The sequence below is a fragment of the Vulpes lagopus genome, chromosome 13 (genome assembly GCF_018345385.1).
Source record: "Vulpes lagopus strain Blue_001 chromosome 13, ASM1834538v1, whole genome shotgun sequence".
Lineage (NCBI taxonomy): Eukaryota > Metazoa > Chordata > Mammalia > Carnivora > Canidae > Vulpes > Vulpes lagopus.
In genome coordinates this window covers 12,639,373-12,659,413 of record NC_054836.1, presented here as the reverse complement: position 1 = coordinate 12,659,413, position 20,041 = coordinate 12,639,373, and the positions used below count along the sequence as shown (strand labels likewise).

Genomic DNA, 20,041 nt, shown 5'->3' with positions numbered 1-20,041 from the left:
CACACCCTGACTTTCATACAAATCTTCGGTCGTGCATTGGCCAGGAGAGTTCAACAAACTCCTGTAGCTCCACATAATCTATACCTCCCAAGGTTCCTGTACACGTGAGGGCACAGCTGGGCAGTAAATTGAAGACTACAACTGAGGGAGGGGGAAAGAAATCCTTAGAGCCTTCAGAATTTTCCTTGTTTAATTAAATGACATTTTGTAGTTACTTTATCAAGTGTCATTTATCAAGTACCCTCCTTCAAAGAACTGCCCTTAGCGTCCAGCCACTGAATAGCACCACAACATACATCTTCACAACGAGATACAAATATATATTTAGTAGGTTTTAACTCCTTTAGTAAGAAGTCTTCCAGTGAATGACAATTCCATTCTATTTTGGTAATAAGGTCCTATGTTTAGCAACTCTTCTTAGCATCCATTCAACTCCCTTTTAAGGTTAGCTTGAAGAAAGGAATGTGTACTTAGGCCCATGTGTTTCTTATGCTGTCAATATAAATGGGGTTCAGCTAGCCACCATTCCTTGTGTAGTATTGGTTTGTAAAATGGAAGTACATCCCTTGCGGTCTTGTCTCCTCTAAATTTGCTAATTCTAATTTTGTTTACCTTTTCTCACTGGTGTTATTTTCTTATCTTTTAATTATCATCATGGCTATCAGCTGTACTTTATTCCTCTTTATTTTATTTGTTTACATAAATGTCCAACTTAATGAAAGATGTTACATTGCATGGTATTGAGATTCTCTGGGATTTATTGAACATACACAATTTCTATATTATCTGTGAATGTTTATTGCTATTTTTTAAAAAAGAACTTGTACCATGTACTTAATCAAATTTTATAATGAGGATAGTATTAACAGTTATATTATTTGAGGCTATTAGGACTGCACTAAGCAAGGTCAACTCTAGGTAATTTTTTGAAATGGGCAAACAGCACTGTCAAAGAAATATAATGAATTAGGATCAGAAGCCCTAACAACCCAAGATAAAATGAATCAAAATTGTTGATGGTGGGGAAGGGGAAGAGCTTTGAATTTTTATTTTTGACAATCATCTTTGAGGATTCCTAAGACCAGATGAGTACAGGATCCAATGATAGAACTGTGCCTAATCATAAAGGATGCTTCCAACTTCCAGTTTCTATGCTCTAAGACCCCCTTTTTTTCCCCATGAGCCTAGTTCCCCACAAGGAGGGGTCTTGACTTGCTAAGCTTTAAGATCTCATGTTTCAGAAATCCATGTTTCTCCTGGTGTTATGGCGTACCTCCCAATGGTGTCCCTTCCCCACGGTACTCAGTGACCTCACACTGCAATGCTGCAGTTCATGACTTCCTCCAGGATACTGACCAGCTGGATCTATTCTTCCTGGAGAATCCTTTCCAACATTGGCCTAGCCTTTCTCTTCAGCTTCAAAATGTATCTATTCTATATGTCATCTCTGTGACAAGGTAACAAGTATACTTCAAGAGATGTGAAGGTCCTTACAGGGGTGTGAAACACACATCCATCAGTAGACATTTAACATTTTTGTCCACTGGTAGATAAATATTTAATGGTTCCTCTCAAATCTATGATAGCACAGTATTGTGCTCAAAACTAAGTATATATATCAGTATCAGGTTTAGTCCAGTGAAACCAAGTTTAAGATCTGAATTACCAAAGTGGAACTCTAGAAAAAAATAAATTATGAAATAAACTTATATTTTATAAAGTAGGACACATGTTATATAGAAGTATGTAGATATTATTTGGTCAGATTGCTTTTTTACTTGTGTCAGGGAAGGGCAGAAATTTCCAGGTTTTTAGGGGTCAAATGAAAGCCTCCTAGATTTTTCCCTTACTTGGTATTTCATCCAACAGGCCATGAGGAAGAAATTAAAAACTCATCAACAAACCAGCATGAAGGCTGGGATGCTGGAAGCTTTCATCTGTTAAATACTATGCTCCTGTATAACCCCTTTTGAACTCTTCTGCTCAGTAGATTAATTTGCTACCCACTTGGTCCTGAGCTATAGGGATTCTTGGGCAGACATCTGTGTATATGGCCAATGAACATGAATGTAAGTGCATAAGCAAGGTGCATGGCAGTGACCCAGACAGCAGATACAGTAGAGCATTAGCTTCCCACTGGGGCCTGAGACAAGCAAAATCTTGACCAAACTACCTAAATCAGCCCCTTCTCTATTCCTAAAACCTTGCTTATTCCTCTCCCAGTACCCAGGGCTTGCTTGTCTCTTGTTGACCTGATTCTCTCTGCCACAAGGTAAATGCTAAAAGACAGTGTTTTGCTCATTACATGTCTCTAGTATTTAAAACCAAGCTTGCTACATACTAGGTGCTCAATAAATACTTGTTAAGTGAAACAATGAGCAAGTGAATACTTTCACACAGGTCCTACTGTGTGGATATACCATTTTAGGAATTGAGTGTTTGTGACAGATGCTGTGACACACTCTGCTGGTTTTTGCTTGACTGACCACAATGCTTAGTTCTGTTGTGGCTTTGTGTGGCAGTATACACACTGAGAAAGAGATAGGTAGTTGCGGTGAGGCGGGGCTGTGTCCTACATCTCAGGGCGTGGCCAAGGCATCCAGACCTTGGTCTCTCCAACTTTCTCTTATTTCTTGGTATTCTATATCAGTGTGTGCATGTGTTATACATCATCAATTGTCTAGTTTACTCTAATGTCCTCCCATGACTTCACTTGCTATCACTATTCCAACTTCCATTCATCTTCTGATGCCTAAAGCTGTGTGTAACAACCTGGTCCATGGCACCCTCATTTTGGTGCTTCTGTAGCCCCTCAAATACAACATACTCAATATGGTATTCTTGCTCTTGCTCCTTTCTAAATGAATTCAGAAATGTTTTGATACCATCTTGCCAGATAGCCAATGCCATTCAGAGCTCAAAAGTAGCAGTGTTTCATTTCTGGTCTCACTTAAAGAACACAGGTAGGCCTCAGAGGCTTTTCTGTCAATACTACAATTCTGACAAATCAAAGAGATTTAGAATTGTAAGTCTCCTTCATTAATTAGTATTATGATTGCCTATATTTCATGTAAAAAGCCAGGACCTTGAGGGATCAAGTGAATTGCCCTTGGCCTCAAAGTAATTAATAGCATTTATCTACTGGCACCCTGGTATTTTCATTCCTAGTTGTCTGCTGGTTTCTCTCCCATCTCTACTGCATAGACTTTACAGAAGTGGGTAGTGGCTGTGGGAGAATGTTGGAACAACTGTATTCAACACCAGTGTGGTTGGAAGTAACACCCCATCCTCTCCCAGCAAACCAGCAATTAGTGGTGAGTGTTTGGAAACCAAACTGAGTCTTTCTAGTAGAAATGATGTTTCAGATTTACCAAGGAGATGTAGAAGTGTTGGTTCAATATTCCATCTCTCTTTTCACTCTCCCCCTCTTTCTCCTTCTCTCTCTCTCATACACGCGCACACACACACACACATACACACCCTCATGTATCCTTCTTATTCAAAGGGTCAGATTGTAGTAAATCTGAAAGCAAACAGTGCCCTGTTTATTTTCCAGTGTTGATTTAATTGACTAGGTCTTTATATTCAGTCTTAGGTGGTGGTTAGTTAAAATAAATTGTGATGTAAAATTCATGCATGGATGAGAATGCTTGCTTTTCAACACCAAGATAAATGCCAGACTGAAATAATGACTTAAGGTCAGGTAGGCTGAAGAATGTAAATGGTAGCAGATTTACGTCTCTAGTTTTACTTTTAAAAACCTGCTAATAAGGCATATATAAAGCCTAAAATATCACACTCAGCAATGAAGACATTAATTTTGCTTATACAACACTATTCACACTTGTAGGATTTCTGACAGTTTCAGGAACCCAGGAGAATGGAGAGGTCTCTGACAAATGAATGCACATCAGTAAAACACCCTTAGAGAGCCCTTTTTTAAAAGCTGATCCCTACTTATAGCTGATTTCTATTTACAGTAACTGACAGAGAAGATGGTATGTGCAATGTTTTATAATGACTTTTTCATGTTTGCTTCCTGTTCTGAATATTCCCTTTGTGCTTTTGAAATCAATAGTGCTGCAGAGTTTTACCTGTTCTTTACTATTTCAAAAGCTCTTTGCTCAGTGCTCATGTTTTCACACTGAGGTAATAAGCCTGCCCAACCCTCCTTTCCATGGCTTCAAGAATCACGGCGGATTTCCTATTAGTTTGCTTAGAAGTTGAGACATTTACACAACGCTAACCGTATACCAGCATCACTATTCCTTGGAGAAACTGGTGCTCTTTTTTTATTGTTCATATTATTTTAAATAAACAACAAATGCTTCAGATATCTTGATAATCGTTTTGTAAATTTATGTCACTGTTAAAAGGCAAAGGTTCTCCTTTGTAAGAAGAGAGTGAACAGAAGAATAAAACAAATGATAGTCACTTGGCTGATTATTATTCTGCTGTCTGTGTCTATCAGCTTGTAGGGAGTAAGTGCCATTATGAATTTAAATAAAAGTCATTGCTCACACATACTTAAATAGAAGTAAGAGGGAACGGTTTGTTATATTTCACTGCAGGGACATGGCATTTAAAAGCAATCAAGTTCATTTCTCTGACAATAACATCTCTTTTTGACCAAAACTGAAATGAATCCTATCTGTTCTGTGGTGGGTACAAGACTTTGTAGGGTGTTAGCACAGTCCAATTAAAAGAGAAGACTTAAAAATAAGCAGATGATCTGTTATGATACTAACAGCTGGTTTTTATTTTGCACTTACTATGTATTTGAATGTGTATTGACTTGTTGAATCTTAATTATCATCTGATGTCCTACTATTTTATGCATTTTACAGATGAGGAAGCAGAGGCAGGAATTAATCAGCTGAAGGGTACACACAGTTAATAAGTGGGGGAGCCAGAATTTGAACCCAGGCAGATAAACTCCAGAGTTCTATATCCTGCATCTACCTATATTGGAAAAATGTATTTTTATAAGTTTAGAATAATCACTGATCCCTTCAACAGTGGTGGGGATACTAAAGGTGAAATAAAGTGTTTCATTTTTCCTGGCCGAAGATAGCTCAAATTCTCCCAACAAGGAAATTGAAGATTGCTTTTCCCAATTGCTTTATGCAAATGTAAGCCTAATACTGGGCAAATGAACAAGGAGAAACTATTTTTGCATACAGCATCTGGAACAGTGGCCAACTGGGTTATATCACAGAGAGATTCCCTTCCATGATTTCATCTGACTCACATGTACAGATGCTCACACACGTGCTCGCTCCTGCTGGATGGTAGACGGCTTTTAGCAGCTTGTGGAGAAGGATATTGGTAAAACCCTGGCCTCTAGAGTCAGACAAATCTGGGTTTGAATCTCAGCTTTCTCACATAGGAGGTATTTGATTTGGACAAAGTCCTGAGTACTTCTCAGTCTGAATTTTCTCACAGTAATTTCCACACTAAGGATTTCTTTGAGGATTAAGTAAAATAATGTGTGTAATGTATTTAGAAATGTGAATGCTTTAGTAAATATTCTCTATTCTATTGCTCTTCTCCCTTTCCTTTCCCTCTTTCCCTTCTCTTTCTCATACCCTGGCACTCTACTGATCTTTTCTTCACCTCTTATGATCAAAGGTCCACTGCTATGAGCATAAATCTGGATACCCATCTTGACTGTGATGGAGTTTCTCTGTGACTTTGGAAATATATTTGAGTCTCTATATCCACTTATCCAGCTGTCAAATGGTATTGGTATTCCTCATCTGCACACTTAGAGAGTATGTTAAAAGTTGATCCAGAGCTTTGAAGATGAAAATTGCCATGTAACTGCTTGCTACTATAATTTATTAATCTGTACTTTGAACGAATTCTTTTTGAAGATGAAATCACCATTGCTTTAATATATTTTCTCTTTTGCTTATAATTTCCCTAGCTTTTCCATGGTCATACCCCATCTTACCCCTACTCTTTAGGTCTTTTATGTTTAAATGCCATTGCAAGGCGACAAATCAGAAATTTTTGCTTTGTATTCTAAATTTATGTGAGTTGGCCTTTTACAGTAAGCTGGCATTTTGGAATTAGGTTTGGGATATTAGAATTGCATTTATGAATCACAGGTTAAGGTTGATTTAGTCTGGGAGGCTATCCATGTGAATCTTCATCTGGAGAGTCCACTGTCTAGATCAGTAACAATTGACTCATTCATTCATTACATAAACAGTTATTAGTCATCCATTCTGTGCAAGGCACTGTGTTAGGTGCTGAAGATATATGACCTGGAAATAGGTCTGGAAAGAATCTATAGCCTAGAAGGGAGATGAATTTGAGTTGATAATAAGAGACAATTACTGAGCATCTGCTTTTAATGCCAAACACCTTACTTAGAGTGCCTCATTGAGCTCTCACAAGTAGCAGGTAAGGAAACACTGGTTCAGAGAGGTTAAGTAATGTGCCTATGACCGGAGTTGGTAAGTGGTAAAGTAGGAGGCAAATCCAAATCTGTCTGATGTTAAAGTCCCTTTTTGCACTGTTTTCCACTGCTTCCTAGCATTATTTGTGATACTGTTGCATGCAAGGTACAAGCAAGGTAACCAAGAGATGATAACTAGTGTTTGAAACTTTAACAACAGCTGTTTGCTATTTAAATTTGGCCCTGATGATGACCCCTCCACTTCCTCATTGGGGTGACTGCCATAGAAGGACACCTGCCAGAAGGTAGAGATATGCTGGAGCCCCTCTGTTCTAATTAATGATCTCTAATGAATACAGTCATCAGGGTCCCAGTAGAGGGAAACCTACCCAGCAGAATGAATAATTGTAAATCAAGAGAGAGTTATAGGAATGGGGCAGGGAGGGGGGTAATTTAAAAAAATTATTTAAATTCAATTTGTCAACAGGTAGTGTAACACCCCATGCTCATCCCATCAAGTGCCCTTCTTATTGCCCACCACCCAGTCATCCCATCCGCCCTCCCCTTCTGCAACACTTTGTTTCCCAGAGTTAGGAGACTCTCATGGTTTGTCTTCCTCTCTAAGGAGGGGGTATTTTGATGCAAGAATTGTTTTTTTGTGTGTGTGACAATCAAGTGGTAAAGTGGTAGCCAGAAATTTATAATCCTTTTGAAGTAGAGCTCCAGCTTAAGTAGGACTCCCTTAAAAACAATTCCTTTCTTGGGGATCCCTGGGTGGCTCAGCGGTTTGGCGCCTGCCTTCAGCTCAAAGCATGATCCTGGGGTCCCAGGATCAAGTCCCATGTCAGGCTCCCTGCACGGAGCCTGCTTCTCCCTCTGCCTGTGTCTCTGCCTTTCTCTTTGTCTCTCATGAATAAATAAATAAAATCTTTAAAAAATTGTTTTAAAAAAATCCTTTCTTTAAAGAGACAACAGTATTCTTTATTGTCGTAGCCCATAGCCTGGCAGATGGTTGTCATTCAACATATATTTGTTCCATGAAAAATTAATGAATGTCTGCAGCACCAAAAATGTATTCCTGAATCATACCTATGTACAGTGTCTATGCTGATCCTATACTGGTGGGGAATTTTGAAACACTTTGAAAATAGCTGTATAGACAGTAACATGAACCTTACTGAATTTTCAAATGAATGCAAAGATTGCAAACTTACATAAGTGTATCAAAGTGTATTTGATTTAGTAGGTTAATTACTTAGCAGCATGTAGTGGTTAAGAAGATGTGCTTGGGACTAAGATTTTTATGGGTTCAAGTCCTGGCTCCTTTATTAACTGGGTGACTGGACAAGTACTTATACTATGTCTTTTTACTCATCTTGTAAGATGAAAATAATAGTCTTTGTTATGTGATCAAATGAGAGGATGCATGCACACTGGAAGATCTGCTATTACCATCGTTGTTGTTGTTTTTGAAGCTGGTTGTTAAAGTAGCCACTAAGGCAAGGTTTTCACAGCACAGGGAGAAATGTCAGATGGGAAGCTGGGTCAGTCCTTTCCTTTGAGAGGCAAAGGCCAACATGGGATTAGATGAGCAAGAATTTTATTAGGGGAAGTACCCATGTGAAAAAAATGGGGAGAGAGCTGGACAAAGTGGGGAGGTTCATCAAGCTGATCCCATTTTATCTGCAGTGAAATAGAGAAGGAAGAACTGTTGGGTGAATATGCCTTTGATTCCAGTGTGATGGAAGAAAGCCCTGCAAGGCTGTCCAGGAGTCTTGGAGTCTAAGTTGGCTGTCAGAGGAGTTCTGTGTTACCTAGGTACGGACCTGCCTTGGTATTTCTGCCACATTCAGTTATGGGCTGGTAGATCTCCTTTGTCTTGGCTCCATTTGGCACAAATAAATTCTGCTTCATGTTTAACTTGTGTTTGAGGAGCAGAAATTTATCTTACTCAACTTTTGCATCTCCCACAACTTCCAGCATAGTAATTCTATTTATAAGGAAAATTTCCAGATAGTGAATTAATGAATTAATTTCTGTGGTAGCAATGAGAATAGGCCTTGCAGACTTCCAAATATAGAGAATGTAATTGAAGCTCCCATACTACTGGGTTCTGGACTAAAGCCTGCATATGCACTGAGGCTATGCTTCCCAGAGCTCTGATAGACCATAACTAGGGAGTTAGAAGATGTAAATGGATTATATTACTTATATTTTTAATAGGTTGCATTTACACTGAGGAGAAATGAAAATATAAGTAAATTAAATATCCATGGTAATAAAAGAAGATAGAAGCTACATTTATAGCCTGTTCTTAAATTATAAACAAATGGTCTCCCAATTATTGTATGACTATGATTACAAGGTCATACTCCAAACTGGCTTTGAGATAAAAGAAAATGGGCATTTGAAATTGCAGGATAATAGGAAATATAAGTTCCACTTTTAAGAGCGAGATACTCCGATGTTAGTTGCTCGAGGAGGTTATTCCCATTTCTTGTCTATGCAGTTAATCCCAATGGGGACAAATGTTGTTTTCCTAAAGCCATGCAAAGATAATTCACACTTCTTGGGTGTTCTCCTCCCACTCTTGACTCGTCATCTCCATCAAGTCTTAGAATACACTTTCTGACATGAATATATCAGTTATAGACATTTGTGGTAAAATTCAATATGTGTCCTAATTTTAAAATTCTCAACGTTTTTAGATCTATACAATTTATTTTACTTTGGAATCAACTGATAAAATGTCATTTCAAGGTCTATAGTGACTCCCCAGGATATTGGAAGACTTGCCTAATAGACAAGTTTGAGCTGATAACAATCTGTCCTCCTTTGGTGGGGGATGGGCAGAGAGGTGGCTTTGTTTGGCTCACCAGTGATGGTTCCTCTGAGCTGGGGCTGGTGAAAGCTGTATATTTCACCTGGGCTGAGATGTTGAAACTAAAGGGCCATGTAAAGCAGACAAGCCAATAGGAAACCGAGGTGGGTATGCTAGAGAGTGAAAATCACATGGGGTATTAGACTGAAGGCCCAAGACGGTCTTTTGTGGGATCAGTGATGAGATGATCTGAGGGGAACCATGAAGAAGTGGGTTCTGAGGTTTGGGGAGCATAGATATCTGGGGTGAGCTACAGTATAGTATGGCTATCTTGGGGGTTAGGGTAGGAAGGATCACTGTAGTTATAGGGACTGGAAGGAAGGCAGAGAACTGGAGTGCATGAGAACCTTTAGACAGCAAGGACTAGGACCCAGGGTTTGGAACTGTGAGTGCAGTGCCAAGCTCAAGCGTCATTGCTACTTGTATGAACTCAAACCATAGCCCATGGGAAATCTAAGAGTGGGTTGGCTTTGACTATAAGTGAAAGGTAAGACTTTGACTGTATCAATTAGATAATAATTCAGGTATTGAAGCAAAACCTCTAACTTTTTCTTAAGCTAAAAAGTAAGACCTGTTTTTCAATAGTAGTGTGTATGTGTGTGTGATACCGAGGGAGAGAAAGAGCACAGGCATCCTTTGAACTACTTAATTAATTGTCAAGGTACTCTGCTACACTTTGCTTATATGGAGACAAAACTTTAAGCCAAGATGATCAATATCTTAATATCCAAATGTATACTCAGACTAGATTCTGTACAGTCTCAGTTATGTTCAGGTCCAGAGACTTCCTTAATGATGCATAATTAGGAGTTATGCCCTCATTACCTTGAAACTGATTTGCTTCTGGATGAATTTCTTTAGTTCTATTCTTCCAATAGTGGACTGGACAAGCTCTTGCATAGTACCAAGGGGAAATTTGTTTAAATCCAGTTCTGGGTTGGATTAGTTGGTGTGCTGTCCCTCTAATCCTCTGCCAGATGTCTATCCCCAGCTGGCAAAGCTCTCCACCTCCCTTTCAGTGGTGACTGTCAATGCTGAGCTTCCTGCCAGCAGGAGTTGGTCTCTCCTCAATGGAGGGCAACATGCCCTCAATCAGCATTTAGATTCTTATGTGAAGACATTCATTCTTCACTGCTTCTCATCTGCCTACTGTTTCTGGAATTTCTCAGACATCTCCTGAACTGTTAGGCTTCTGTGTGTGGCCACTGTGGGGTGTGGGCTTGGGGAGATTGGTGCTGCAAACCGGAGAAGCCACTGGGCATGGAGCCTGAATGTTTACAGACCTTGTTCCTGTTGATGTTCAAGTGTCAAGATGGGGTTTATGGTGCTTGGCATGTGGCTCAGCGCCTGTGGGTTGAATGTTTTCCTTTCTCAGAAGATACAAGTGCCATGATTAAGGGCATGGGCTCTAAAGCCAGAGAGCCTGGGTTAGAATCCCAGGTCTAACAGCCCTTTTCTCTGGGCTGGATTCATTGGTGCCTCTTGGTGACACTGAGCTGATTATATAACCTCTACGTACTATGCTCTTCTCATTTGTAAAGTGGAAAAAACCAAGAGTACCTATTTCATGGGGTTCCTGTGGAAATTAAATGAACTAACATTTGTAAAGTGCTTGCAACAGTGCCTGGCAGTTGGTGAATATCACATAATTGTTGATTAAGTGAACTAGGTTCGGGGACGCCTGGGTGGCTCAGTGGTTGAGCATCTGCCTTCATCTCAGGGTGTAATCCCGGAATCACGGGATCGATTCCCCACATTGGGCTCCCTGCATGGAGCTTGCTTCTCCCTCTGCCTGTGTCTCTACCTCTCTCTCTCTCTGTCTCTCATGAATAAATAAATAAAATCTTTAAAAAATAAATGAATTAGGTTCATACCCCTCGGGTTTAGTGAATGAAAACAAATCTAGATTACTAGAGAGTATGAAAGTATTCTGCTTGAATACTAGAAAGTAACATCTCTAGTTACCACTTGCTGACTGCTTACTGTGACTCTAAATAGTATGCCAACTATTTCAGGTAATCATAATGAAAATATATGTGATACTGGTATGGACCAGGCACAATTCCAAGCTGCTTTACCTATTTTACTTCTTTTTTCCTCACAATAACCCAGGCAGGATTGCATATTTGCCATTGTTATGCTCCCAATGGAACTGATGAGAAGGCTGAGGCAGGATGTTAGTTAGATAACCTGCCCAAGATCCCACAGCTAGGAGTAGGACAAAATTCTAAATCCATGTAGAATGGCTCCAGTGTCTATGCTCTTACTCATGATAGACCCTGCCTCTCAGTGAGGGTCCTTAATTTATCCCAGCAATCTTGTGAGAAGGTATTAATATTACCCTTATTTTCTAGAGGCTGATACTAAGACTTGAGAGGTGAAGCCAGTTGCTCATGTTCACATGGCATGTAAATGAGGGGATACTTGGATTCAAGACAGTTTGCTAAAAAACAGTGAATAAAATCAAGGTAAATCAAGAAAATTTGACAGGGTTGAGTATACCAAAGGGCAAGAGGTAGAAGGGGGAGAAGTGGGAGATGAGGGGAGAAAGACAATAGAACAAAATCTTTATCAGTGTTGCTCTGGGAAACTCAAGACGTGGAACTTGTATCATATGTTCAAGGACCTTCCAGAAAAGCGTATTTATAAAAACTTACCAAGAAATGATTTCTGTATTTAGCTACTCTTGCTAAAGCAAAATTCTTTTCAGTGTCTGCTTTTAATCTCCTAAATCACGGTTATAGCTCTAATTCTGTCTTCTAGGGAAATGTGTTTCCTCAAAGAACATTTTAGAAAGCAGCAAAGATATGTTCAATGTTACAGTGTTCAGTGAAAAAAATCTGAGTGCAAAATTGTATGACAACTTCTAGGTAAAAATATTCAGCCATATGGACAAATCCCTGGCAAGGGAATACAAAGTAATGAAAAGACTTGTTTTGTTAAGGTGGTAAAATTGTGATTTACAAAATGGCTTTCTTTTAATATTGCTAATATTGGATAATTAAGATAATTTTTAAAATCAGTCCATATCCGGGCTCCCCCCTGGGAGGGGAGCCTGCTTTTCCCTCTTCCTCTGCCTGCTACATCCCCCTGCTTGTGCTCTCTCTCTCTTTCTGTCGAATAAATAAAATCTTTAATAAATAATCAATCTATATTGTCAGTATTGATTTTTGGTCAAAGTTGCTAGTTCAAGAACATGCTCCTGGAGTTCCAGAGTAATCTATAATTTCTCCCTCATTTAACTACTGTACACTTGACTTTGAAATTCTAGATAGAATTTTGTTGATGGAGATAGCAATGAGTTATGAAGAAGGAGGAGCTCTGTTCATTTTAAACTTTAAGAAATATTCTAGCACTACATTATCCCTTCATGTTGAGGGATAAAGGAATATTCCAAAGTACAAAAACATTAGAATTGAAAATGCTATAACATTTCAGTGAATTCATTGTAAATTATATCTCTTAGTAATTTTTACTTTATCTTTAAAATGAGAACTGCACAAAATTTTTGTTCGTATGTTCATGGTTCTGAATAAGAAAAAGGGATAAGTTTTATCATTTGAAGCAGATTACCTTCAGATGGGCTGAAGTCCAATGTAGCATTGATGGTACTTTACCCCACTTTTCTGTTTGCTATAGTCTTTTGTAGACTCACCTTCCAGTTTTACATGTTAACAAACTTCACCAGCATAATGTTGCCTGTGATCTTTAAAAATAGTATTAAAATGTCATCATTTAGAGACAAGTTTTTCTAAAGAAGAAATATGAGATTTATCAGATAACATTTATATCTTGTATGCCTGGCAGTCCAAGATGATTAGAGACCCTTGGGAATAAAAATTGATAAAATAATTTGACAAACTAATTTCTACCTATTTCATGTTTTCCTCTTTTTCTTTTGTTTTCATCATTTTGTCCAAGCAAGTACTTCTTAGAATGATATATGCAAAACAAGGGAAAGACTCTGGTGTTTCTTTTATTGCCAGATTCGGTGGTATAAGTATATGCACATAGGTCAATATGGTTGTTTTCTTTTCTTTTCTTTCTTTCTTTCTTTTTTTTTTTTTTTAGTTTTTCTTTTTGTTTTTGTCTTTGTAAACTTAAAGACCTTTGTCTCCTTGCTTATAACTTGTTTTGTAGATGACTGGGTCATGCTGCCAGTTCACCCTTAGCTTCCTCTTGGAACAAAATAACTGTTTGATTTTTGAATCACTTATCCATTGTGAAGAATCTGTCTCAAAGATGGGAAATAGAGATGACTCTATCAGTTCTTCAATTGGTCAGCATTTCACTTCTTTGAGATGTAATTGAAAGCCATTCCTTGTGTTTCACTTTAATGAGAAAATAAATGGTCCAAAGATTGAAAAATAAATGACATTGAAAGAAAAAGGCAAGGCAATTTTACAAAAAGAGGAGAAAGGAAGGAGTGAGGAGAGCAATTGCTGGGAATCTCTCAATGGAAAGTTGTATAACATTCAATGATATTTTAGCATTGCCTACCAGATTTCATATTCATACCAAAATATAATCTGCATTATTCAGAAGCTCCCTTATTAAATCTCTTTTTGATTTCCAAAAAAATGGCTGCATATATGGAGGGAGGAACTGTGCATGATCAGGAAATAGATGCCTATGTCAAGTTAGCCTAACAATAAGATTAAAGGAATTGAGTAAGGTTTAACATTGGTTGGCTTGTCCTTGATTTCCAGACTTTGGGACTCTTGAGGTTTCTCTAAACCCCAAGCATTTGAGAATATAGAGAAAAGGGAACTGTATTAATGGATGCTTGATACAGTCTCAACTGAAATAGGAAAAGTAATCTCTAAAGAAATTTCAAAGAAACAGGAGAAAAGAATGTTAATTTCCACGTAAATGTATTCAGAAGTCTAGGCTTTTTGGTCTTCCAAGGTGTAAGAATTAATTACCAGTTTTCAGGAGCAAATTTATTCATGGTAAGAGCTATAGCAATCAGAATCCTTTAGGTGTAAAATTCTTGAAATTAATATGGAGCTGATTAAAGTTGAGTTAGTCACCATTCTTTGCTTTTTTGTATTGCAAACCTCCAAACATTTGATGCTTCCTTTTGGCATGTTTGTAAACAGTATTTAGAGTTTGCCATCTATATTTGGAGTTACAAAGGAAGAAATTAAATGTGTTGTGTTTCATCACAAAAACACATCTGAAAGGATGATTACTTTTTGTGACCCAATATTATGTTCTGAATCTTTAAATAATTCTTTGGGTGGTAATAGAACAATATCAGTGTTGATATCATTGACGATTATAAATGTATTCTTACAAATTACAATAATACTTATCTGGTCAACTCAAGGATCTAATCAAAATTTAAGAATAATTTATTCCACTTTTCTTCCGTACATCTCTAAAAATGATGCTTTGTTTAAAACTATCTTCTTAAAACCCATGAAGAATGAGAAAAGCATTAGTACTTTTCATTAATAGGCAGTATGAAAATATTTGGTTGTATTGTTGAAGGGGGGCTCTTGTGTGGAATCTGAGCTAAGGTTAGCTAAACTAATCTGAGCTAACTAAGAGGCTAAGGGAATACATCATATTGGGTATTATGACCTAAGTTAGAGTTAGATAGTTTAAAACTGATGGGAAGAGAGAAAATAATGGGATTAAACAAATATATACATAGAGGTAAATCAGGTCAACTTTAATGTTTTTTGGTAGAGGGCGTGTGCACATGTTACACAAGTCTCAAAGCTTCAGTTTATTTTAAAGGTCTTAGAACCTACATGCCTTGGGTCCTTTATGGCAGGTTAAGACTAGAAGAAGATTATACCTTTAAAAAGGTATAAATACATTTTACTCTTTGATTTTTTGCCTCAGAGTTATGATGGTGCAGTTGTGTGTTTCAGTGGAACATGTCCAATGGTCCTAGGATTTTCTGACTCTGCCATCAACTTTTCATGTGTTTCCTGATGAGTCATTACACTTGGCACAAAGTTGAATCAGAGATAAATTGGGACGAATGAATGAAGGCACATTCCTAGAGAACAAAGTGAAAATTTCCCTCTTTTGGCAATTGCAGTATAGGATAGGGCATTACATAAGCCCCACTGATATTCCACTCCTTGTAGCAAAGATGGCAAGCAGGCAGAAGGTCTTGCCCTTCCCTTAAATGGGTCTTTTGTTAAACCACTCTGATCTGATCTTGAAGGGGCAGATGGCTACCCATTCCCAATTAAGGTTACAGTTTGAGGTAAACACTACCCAAACATTTGATGTGTGAAAAGAGACTTGAGATTTGATAAGAGGCGAGTAAAAAGGGAAAGAGGCAAGGCATTTGGAAATCATCTTTGTAGGATGAGTTTTGAGACCAGCTGAACAACTTGAGCTGTTTTAACCTGAATCTCCCCAATGGCTGGACCTTTCCCAGTTACACATCCACATGGATTTTGCACCACAGTCTTAGACACTGACACGTTCTTGTTTGTTTTAGCGACTTTTAAATGCAAGCTACTTCTTCCAGGACCCTTATTCACATTCCCTCTCTCCTGTCTGCTCTGTCTCTTTGCTCCATTATCTGAGGTAGAATTTCAAGAGTGTTCTCTGAGAAGGTCCTCAGAATAAGTTGAAATTTCATGGAACTTTGATGCAGCAACTTAATACAGGCCATTTTTTCTCCATGTCTCTGAGGGACTGGAGTGTTAAATAGTGGTGAGTGGAATATCATGAAGAGGACCTAAACAAACAAAAGTTTTGACTGCTTCTAGGTGGAGTTTCTGAGGAATGGTTTGAAGATTGGTGCTTTGACATAAAGTTAAATTTGATGCATAAAAAACCTAAATTAAATTTTACGAATTCATTAACATAAAGAAGGGTCTGACTCCAGAAATATCACAAGACATTATGCTGAGAATTATGAAAATTATATTTCATCTGATTGTCAAGTTTTCTAGTGAGAAAAAAAAAAACATAGCTAATCAGTATGATGGGTCCCCAAAATAGAAAGACCAAAGTTCATCTCTGGATTATTTGTTTAACTAAATAAAGTTTATACAGCTTGTGGGAAATCATCTCCTAGGAGATTGTTCTCTTTTAGGTTTGTTCTGTTTCATTTTTTCCTCCTCAATAGTAACTCTGATGTCTCAACTGTTAGTTACTTTTTGACACATAGGCTCACTGCTAAACCTACCATTGCACTATATCTCTTTGTTTAGGGAAACTATTAGGTGCCCAAGTGTTGCTAGGGCCAAAATGCTATATTAAAAGATAAAAAAGGAAACAAAGCAGGTGAGATAAACGTGGAGAGAATTCTGTTTACTCTTTTTTTTTTCATTTTTTTGTTAGTTTACTTTTGTCTGGTCTTTTCTCTTTTCAGCATAAAGAGAGTTGAATTTTGTAAAGAATAACAACAAAAGGAGAAGGATACTTGAATTCCTCAGGGAGTGTAAAGCTGAGTTCCTGGTTCTGATCTTTGTCAGAACCTCATTGGAATATGGATTCTACAACTTGAAGCACTATTCTAGAATCATAGCTTCCTAAAAATATGATAACCCCGTATCTTCCACATTTCTGTTGGAAATGTTTTTTATTTTCGAATAAACATGGAAAGCTTGCTTGTTGGGGGGCATCTATCAGGGATATGCAGCTACTTATAAAAACCTAACTTAAGAACAGTCTTCTTCCACTTGGGTACATTGTACTCTGTCCCCAGAGGAGTGTATACCACAGGATGCAGCAGGGCATGAAGCAAGCAGGCCTAACCAGCCAGTTTGATCAACTCTTATGATCCTTAGGACTATAAATATACCAGTCAAGGAGTAAAGCACAGGCTAGAGGCAATTCCCTAGAGAATCTAGGAATTTGTCTTTTTCTTTGGTTGTTATATTGGCATCACACTTAATTGCCTCGGGTAGGCTTAATATCTTCTTTAGTAGAGTAAGGACTGTAATAAAGCTTTTCTAGAAGACTTAGGTATAGTTCTGTCATATATTTCGTAGCTGTGTGATCTCAGACAAGGCCATGACTCTCTCTGCTCTTTACTACCCTCATTAGTATAATGAAATAAGGATTGACTCCATTGTGTATACCTCCCAGTATTGCTGTGAAGGTCCAAGGTGACAATCATATGTGTAGAACAGCCTGTGCAAATAGGAGATTGTGTCAGTTTTGTATCATTCCTTTTAATTGAGAAAGCCCACAATGGACTCAGCTTTAGGTGATAGATCCTCAAAATGTCCTTCTTGGAAATTATATAACATCACAGATGTATGGATTTTTGCTTCCTGTAAGAGGTATTTTGTTTTTTTAGGGGGGGAGGTGGTTCCAAAATTTGAAGGTCAATGAATAAATTGGAGAAGTTATGGTTGGATATCTTTCCCAGTTTGAGTAAATTGGATTTAGCAAACAGTGCAATAACAAAGTAGTTGGGCAAATTACAAACAATGGAAAATGAGTTATTTTAACTTAAAAACAAAGGGATGGGGCACCTGAGTGTCTCAGTTAAGCGTCTGGCTCTTGATTTCCACTTACGTCATAATCTCAAGGTTGTGGGATTAAGCCCCAAGTCCTGCTCCACGCTCAGTGGGGAATATGCTTGAAATTCTCTCTCCCTCTCCTTCTGCCCCTTCCCCACTGATGCGTGCCCACTCTCTCTCTCTCAAAAAAACAAATTTTTAACAAAATAAAATAAGAACAAAGGAAGTATACAATTAAAATATAAAGAGAAACAGTTTTAGCAATAGTATGCAATAAAATTAAACCTAAACTGTGTCAAGGGTTAGGGCCACCAGATATGAGATTTCAACATTTTTTTTTATTAGTATCTCTATCAGTTGGATTTGTCTTATTTAGCCTTTAATTTTAATCTCTGGATCCTGAGTTCAAGGCCTTTAAACTCATTCTTACAAATCACTTCTCAATTAAAGTTTCTTTATCCAGTAGATTAGCAAGTTGATTGTGCTGGTGATTATTATATTCCAGTTAATAGTTACTGGAATAAAATAATATTTTATTATGACATTAAAACAGTAAGTATATAATAAAATGCATTTAAATTCGACACTGTCCATCTTGCTCTAATCATATTTAATTTCCTACTTGGCAACAGTTTTTTGTGATGAAAACAGTGTTACCAAAAATCTGTTTTCCAGTTTATTTCTGGGTAATAGAAGTCAATTATTGTTTGAAGTGTGGTAAAACCTTGCTAATTTGGACTGCGTTTGGGATTACCAAACTTCAAAAGTATAGATTATTTATTTATTTATTTATTTAAAAGATTTTATTTATTTATTCATGAGAGACACAGAGATAGAGAGAGAGAGACAGAGACACAGGCAGAGGGAGAGGCAGGCTCCATGCAGGGAGCCCGATGTGGGACTCGATCCTGGGGCTCCAGGATCAAGCCCTGGGCTGAAGGCAGGCACTAAACTGCTGAGCCACCCAGGGATCCCCTAAAAGTATAGAATGTTTAAATTTAAGTGCAGTTCTATTGCATTTCTGATAACTTCAATTTATCTCAAATTGAAATCTTAAAATTATATATTCCAAATTAATAAAGGATAAATTAATGGCACTGATGTTATTAGCTGAAGTTGGATGCTTTTGAGTCTTTGTATCTCAGAATATTTGTGTTTATTTTTGTCCAACCACTAAGAAGGACAGATGACAACAGAAACAATTTCTTTGGCATGACCCCAGTCATACTGCATTATTGTAGAAAAGTCCAGTGCTCTCTGGACAACATCAGGAAAATGCTTCTCGTATTGCACAGCTCTCCACTTTTTGCTTCCTTAATTGCATTCTGTGTCAAGATATTGAAACATAAATAAAATAACTGTCTGGCTTCACTAAATAGTGTGAGGCAATTTTTGCTCAGGCTGAGCAAGGTAGAAAACACTTTCCAAGGCAGCTTCAGGGTTGCTAATTAAAACACGGCACCAATTAAAGTGGAAAATTAAAGTTGTGGTTAGTAGTTGAGGACTGATATGAGACTTCTCCAAGAATTTGAAAATAAGATTATAGGCTCTAGCTTCACTTGACGATTAATATCAGAACAGAAATCTCTGACACTGATCTTCAGCAGGGTTATGACAGAGTTCTGCAGAGCAGTTGGAAAGTTCCTTTTATAAATTCCTGTAGTTTTAACTAACTCTTAGTCTTGATTTCATCCTACTCAAATTATTTTTTGATTTTGAGTTGGCTTCCTGATGACGTCTGTCTAAAAGCAGCAGTTGGGCTACTTATGCAGAATTAGGTGCTCAGGCTCTCCTCTCTCTAAGACCCTTCTTTCGCTCTCTCTCTTTTTAAACAGTTTTATTTAATTATTTGACCCCGGGAGAGAAAGCACAAGCATGAGGAGCAGCAGAGGGAGAGGGAGAAGCAGGCTCTCCACTGAGCAGGGAGCCTGATGTGGGGCTCCATCCTAGGACTCTGGGATCATGACCTGAGCCAAAGGCAGATGCTTAACTGATTGAGCCACCCAGGTATCCCAAGACCACTGTTTCTTTTTACAAATTAATAAACTGACATTCTGACTTTTATACTTCAATTTCATGAGCTTGATTAAGGGAAACTCCACTTATAGATGGACTTGCTCTCACTGTGTGGAAAGTAACTGTGGGATTGTTGCCAGCCTCTGGACTGTGGTAAGTTCACCACGTTCGCGAAGATCATGTTGTGAAGGCTGCTCTTCTTACCACTCATCTATCGGAGATCTTGGTAGAGACTCTCAAAAATTAACGTTGGATCAGATGAAACTTTCTCTATCTCCAAACAGTGAT

At 38.0% G+C, this 20,041-nt stretch overlaps 1 protein-coding gene across 1 annotated transcript in view; it reads right to left on the bottom strand.

Annotated features, from left to right (window-relative positions):
• GRM3 (glutamate metabotropic receptor 3) overlaps window positions 1-20,041 on the bottom strand; it is a 207,147-nt gene that overhangs the window by 127,409 nt on the left and 59,697 nt on the right. The window lies entirely within an intron of this gene.